Here is a 6,000-nt window from a genome sequence, read left to right as displayed (position 1 = left end):
GGGGCGGGGTGGGAGGGGGAAGCGAGACGAGGAGGGAGTAGTGCGCATGCGCCTTTCTGGGGGGCGGTCACTGAAGCGTCAGCGCTGGGTAGGGTGCCATGGGGCGGGACCGCGGCGATCTTCGCTCTTGAAGGAAAGGAGGTGGAGTCCTGTGGATGTCAGACTCGCGCTGTAAGTAAAGGAGGCCATCGTTTGTATATACTTGAGCAAGGCGAGGGTCTAGCGATTTGTGGTCGTTGCCAAAGGGTCACATCCTTTCGGCATATATAATATTCCTCCCTCTGAGCGCGTTAAACATTTTGGATCTAGGTCTTCATTCTGAGAACGCCTAGTGGGACCTTGCACTACCTTTTCCCTCAGGGAACTCACAGTCTAGGCAAATACAGAAAGTGGTATTATAGGGAGAGTAGTCATTCTACTGACGCAATTGTAGGTCAGGAACAATACAAGCATTGTCTCATGCAGTTGGTCACACATCTCCGTGAAAACTTATTCATTGTCAACAAGCATTTCTTGAACTCTCAGAGAAGCGAAGTTCACCCAGCTGGCAAGGGCTGGTGTTATTCGATTTGTCTGACCTCAAAGATGCACAATCATACAGTTTTATAAAATTACTATTTTATTATGTCTTCATTTATTCACTCATTCATCCTACAGTATTTTTTTAAACTCTAGTTTGTCAATCAAATTGGAAATAGGGTGGATCCAAGAATATCATAAAATTGACTGAAGTTAAGCAGCAAGCTTTCCAGGCAGAAGGCAAAGATGCTTGCAGAGGTGAAGCACTATTTGGAGAAGGAAGTGGCTGCAGGGAGTAAACTAGGTCTGGAAGACTCTGCACTTTTTGCAGGAGAACTGTCGGAATTCCACAATTCCTTGTATTCTCCAAAGTTTCTAGAGATTTTTTTTCCTCACTCACCCAGGTACCTCATACTGGGAATTGCAGTTGGAAAGTTTCATTTATTTTTTCCTCTTGGTAATTGTGGCTTAACTGTCACCAGGAGCAAGAAATCTGCCTTTTGTTCCCTCTTCCATTTTATGATAGAGCTGAGTGAAAACCATTTCTTTTCTTTTTAATTGTATTTTATAAATACATTTTTTACATTATTCTTCATTTTGTACATTTTTTCATCCCACTTGTAATCCCCATGGATTTCCCACCACCACTTCACCCATGTGCCATCACCATAACCCCCTGTGCTCTTCCCACCCCAGTTTTGATCTTGGTCCTCTCTCCTCCCATGTAGAATGTCACTGGTTTATAGTTGTTAGTTGATGTTCTTTTGTACTTTATTACAATTACTATATACATATACACACATATTCTATATATATACACACACACACACATATATATATACTCTATATACTATAATATATAATACACACCCACTTTTTTTTTTTCTGATCCCTTACACTGCTGCTATGAGAGAAATCATCTGGTATTTTTCTTTTTCTTTCTGGCTTATTTCACTAAGCATGATACACAAAAAGCTGATTAAACTCAACAAAAATAAAGTGAACAACCCCATGAAAAAATGGGCAAAAGAGCTACAAAGACACTTCTCCAAAGGGGAAATACAAATGGCCAACAGGCATATGAAAAAATATTCAGCATCACTTGTAATACGGGAGATGCAAATCAAAACCATCTCACATCAGTGAGAATGGCACATATTCATAAAACAAGCAACAATAAATGTTGGCGAGGGTGTGGAGAAAAAGGAACTTTACTACACTTCTGGTGGGAATGCAGACTGGTACAACCGTTATGGAAAGCTGTGTGGAGGATTCTTAAACTACTAAAAATGGAGCTTCCATATGATCCAGCAATTCCACTCCTAGGTATTTACCCAAATTCCACTCCTAGGTATTTACCCAAAAGACACAAAAGCAATTAATTAAAAGTGAAAAGCATTTCTTAAGGATTTTGAAAAATTTAGCCTGGAGAAGGAAAGGCAGAAGACAACTCTGTAAAAGTTTTCAATTAGGTATAATGCACAATGTAAAGAAAAGTGTTTTGGGCATCCCTACTGGTCTAGGGGTTGAGTCTTAGCACTATCGCTGCTATACCTGCGTTTGATCCCCAACCAGGGATCTGACCCATATGACACAGCAGACCTTTCCTGTCTTCTCCCCCTAGAGTGTGTTTCAGTAGATCTGCCTGTTCTGTTCTCCATTGTGTTTGATGATTCTTCTCACCCCTACGCATCCTTCTAGCCCACATGCTAGTTCTTCTACACAAAAAGAAAAAAATAAAGTGTTCTGTTGTGTACAAATTCAGGTTCAGAAAGAGAAAAAAAAGGTGATTAAATATTTGAATGACTACTGATTTCCCGCCCCTACCCCCCAACACACATGGCAGGGAGCTTAGGGATCATGGTGGTAAAAGCTATGGAAAATAGGTCCATTAGTGGAAAGCTTTAAATGACTTCTGTGACCTGGGAATTGGGAAAGGAAGTTACAAATACTCTCCTGAAGTCATTTGTGTGAATGGCAAATCCAGGTCTTAGAATCCGGTAGTCAGGTTAGCTGGATGGATATGATATTAATGGGTGGGTAGACTCTCAACCTGTTGTTTTGGAAGGATTAAATGAGATTATACATGAGAAGCCCGTAGGCACATCATCAGTGCAATTTAAGTTTTAGCTATTATGATGATGATGCACTTTTGTCTGAAACTTAATTTTTATTTTAAAAAAATGGTGGTTCTAATAAAACTTAGGAAATCTTTAAAATGTAAGTAAAAATGGTAGAATGTGTCAAACATAACTATTTTCAGTGATTCTGTGTAGTGTTAATACTACACTTTGTAGTATTAATATACCTTTATTTACCCAATCATTTGATTAATAAACATTCAGATTTTTTTTTTCTCTTTTCACTGTTGCAAATAATGTAGCAATGCAGCAACAGGTATCCTATTGATGTCTTTATACATTTACATACATTTCTTAGAATTCATTCTTAAAGCAGAGTGACTTGTTCAAATTGGATATCCCCTGTGGGGATAGGCTGCTGAACTCACCAGGGAAGCCTGCTGAGATTTAATTGTCACGGCCGTATTGCTTAATTGCTATCCACGGAAACTGTGCCATTCTGTCCTCAAACCAGTTGTGTATGAGAGACCTGTGTCACCACAGACCCAACAACAGAGTATTCTGTCAATAGTTCGGCTTGCTGCCAATCTATGGGGGTGGTGAATGTATTTTTATTTTGTGTTTTTGTTATTTCAGTGGGGTTGAACATTTGTTCATATGTTAAAGAAGCATTTGCAGTATATCAACTCTACCATTCCTATATCAATATATTAGCATTAAAGTTTTGAAATGACTCTGAATATCAGTCTAGAGAGTGAACTCTGAAAATCTGGGCTTTCTGTCTTTTATTAACTACTGTTCCTGGGTAACTGGAGTAGTACGTGTTATGGGTGGATACTGGATAAATATTTGTTGATTGAATGATTGGTTGTTGCTAGTTAGTAAGCGAGTGCCTTATAAACTTTAGGAAATAAATAATTTTGGGTTCTCTCAAGCTGAGGCTGTTTTTAGTTTTATTTTTTCAATTATAGCAAAATACACACAACAGAAAATGTGTCATGTTAACCATTCTTGAGTGTATAGTTCAGTAGTGTTGAGTATATTCAGATTGTTGCTACCATCACTGCCGTCTATCCACAGAACTCTTTTTCACATCACAAAACTGAAATTCTGTGCTTGTAAAACAACTCCCCATTCCCTTATCCCTTATCTTCTTAGCCCTGGCAACCATCATTCTACCATCTGCACTACTCTGGATACCTCACATAGGTGGACTAATACAGTACTTGTTCTTTTGTAATTAGTTTATTTCACGTAGCACACCATCTTCAACATTCATCCATGTTATAACATGTATTAGAATTTCCTTCTTTTTGAAGACTGTGCAACAGTCCATTTTAGAAATAGACCATATTTTCTTTCTTTTTTTTAAAAAAAGATTTATTTATTTATGCAAACAAGAAATAGGGCACAACCAGAGGTGTGGGGGTGCGAAAAGATCCCCCAGAGACAGAGTGGGGAGCAGAACAGGCAGATCGACTGAAATATACTACTGAGGGGAGCAGTGGGAGGGTCAGGAGAAGTCTGCTATGTTGTGTGGGTCATCCCCTTGGCCTGGGGGTCAAACTCATGCTGCAGTGGCTGCAGATAGCTTCATAGTGCTGTGCTGTAACCCACTGCACCACCAGGGAGGGCCCTAGACCATATTTTCTTTAGCTTTTCTGTCAGAGGATACCTTGGATTACCTCCATATTTTCGCTATTGTGAATAATGCCATTGTAAACATGGTGAATAAATATCTGTTAGTGCCCTGTTTTCACTTTTTGAAACTATTTTAAAAAATTATACATACAAGAATGGGGTGTGAGCCAGATGTGTGGGAGGTGAGAGGATTCACCTGAGTCAGAGTGGAGGGCAGAACAGGCCTTCTTACTGTGTGTGAAGTGATGTCTGTTGTGGTCTGATTTGCATTTATCTAATGACTAGTAATGCTGAGCATCTTTACATGCACGTCTTGGACATTTGTAAGCCTCCTTTTGAGAAATATATGGTCAAGTTCTTTGCTCATTTTTTATATTGTCCGAGTTCTTACCAGATATGATTGGCAAGTGTCTTCTCCATCACAATGGGTTGCTTTTTTCTCTGTTAATAGTGTCCTTCAACACGCAAAAGTTTTTACTTTTTGATGCCGTCCAGTTTATCTATTTTTTCCATCATTGCTTATATTTTTGGTGTCATGTCTAAGAAATCATTGCTAAATCCAGTGTTTTGAGGCTTCCCCTTTATATTTTCTTCTAGTCTTTTTTTCCTGGAAGTTTTAACTTTACTAAATGTCCTGTTAATTCTACAGTAAGGTTCAGAAATGTGCCTGTAGTTGTCACTTCATAATTACACCCCAGGAGGGCAGTGATCATCATCTACCCACTTTTGTTTAAAGGGAACACAGTGAAGATGCAAATAGCCCATTTCTAACTCATTTATAATTCACGACCGATATTTCTGTTCTAATCTTTAACAATTAGCAGGGCCTTCTCTTGATCAGCCACCTCCTTGCCGATCAGCACCTCAACCACCACAAGAACCAACTCAAAGCTGGTCCTGGGCACTGGCTGGTGAGGATCAGGCTCTTCTTTTCTACATGTTTCTCAGAGTAGCTATGATGACTTCTAGTCATCATTTTGTCTTTAACAAGTGGGTATGTTGTAAATACTGCCAGACCTCATTTCAACAGCCAACAGAGCCACTGGGCCTGCTGAGAAGGCCCCCATGAGGGTTTTCCTGTTCCTTCAGTAGTTCTTCCATAGCAGCAGACTCCTACATTTTGTGCACCTAGATTACTGCCGGATGGCAGAAGCACCACATCATAAGGCCCTCCCCCCCCCTTTTTTTTTTAAAGATTTATTTATGCATACAGACTGGGTACAGGCCAGAGATGAGGGGGTGATGAGAGGCTTCACCGGAGACAGAGTGGGGAGCAGAACAGGCCGACTGACGAAGTACACTGCTGAGGGGAGCAGCAGGTGGGTCAGGAGAGGTCTGCCGAGCCATGTGGGTCACCTCCGGGGCGGGCAGGGATTGAACTCATGAGGAAGTGGCTTTAGCTTCTTAGAGCCCCTCTTTTTTTTTGCAGCTTCCAGATTGGCATCAGGGCAAATGGCAACATCTTGGCTGCATTGTACAGGGTCTCTCCCAGCCAGGCCTGCACAGGTTAATTCCAGCTTATCCCCTAACATCTCCAGGAATGGCCACCTCCATCTCCTCTGCTGGGACACTGACTTAGTTCTGGGCAGAGACAGTAAGGCAGAGTGAGAGAGACCACCAAGAACTCACCAACCACAGAGAGCCTGGCGGAGCTCCAGGATAGCCAGGGACAGAAGGTCTGCATTCCCAAAGGCGTGAGTCCGGCTCCTTCCTTGCCCCTTCCCGGCCTGGTACTGTTACAGGGCACCCCAATGTGAAT

At 41.1% G+C, this 6,000-nt stretch overlaps 1 pseudogene; it reads right to left on the bottom strand.

Moving 5' to 3' along the window:
• Window positions 1–5,044: 5,044 nt before the first annotated feature.
• Window positions 5,045–5,795, bottom strand: LOC101621227 (annotated as a pseudogene).
• Between the last annotated feature and the right edge of the window lie 205 nt (window positions 5,796–6,000).

This window comes from Condylura cristata, unplaced genomic scaffold (assembly GCF_000260355.1).
Source record: "Condylura cristata isolate star-nosed mole 26May11 unplaced genomic scaffold, ConCri1.0 scaffold00003, whole genome shotgun sequence".
In the NCBI taxonomy this organism is placed as follows: domain Eukaryota; kingdom Metazoa; phylum Chordata; class Mammalia; order Eulipotyphla; family Talpidae; genus Condylura; species Condylura cristata.
The sequence above is the reverse complement of the archived record's forward strand: the minus strand, read 5'-3'. Positions and strand labels throughout refer to the sequence as shown.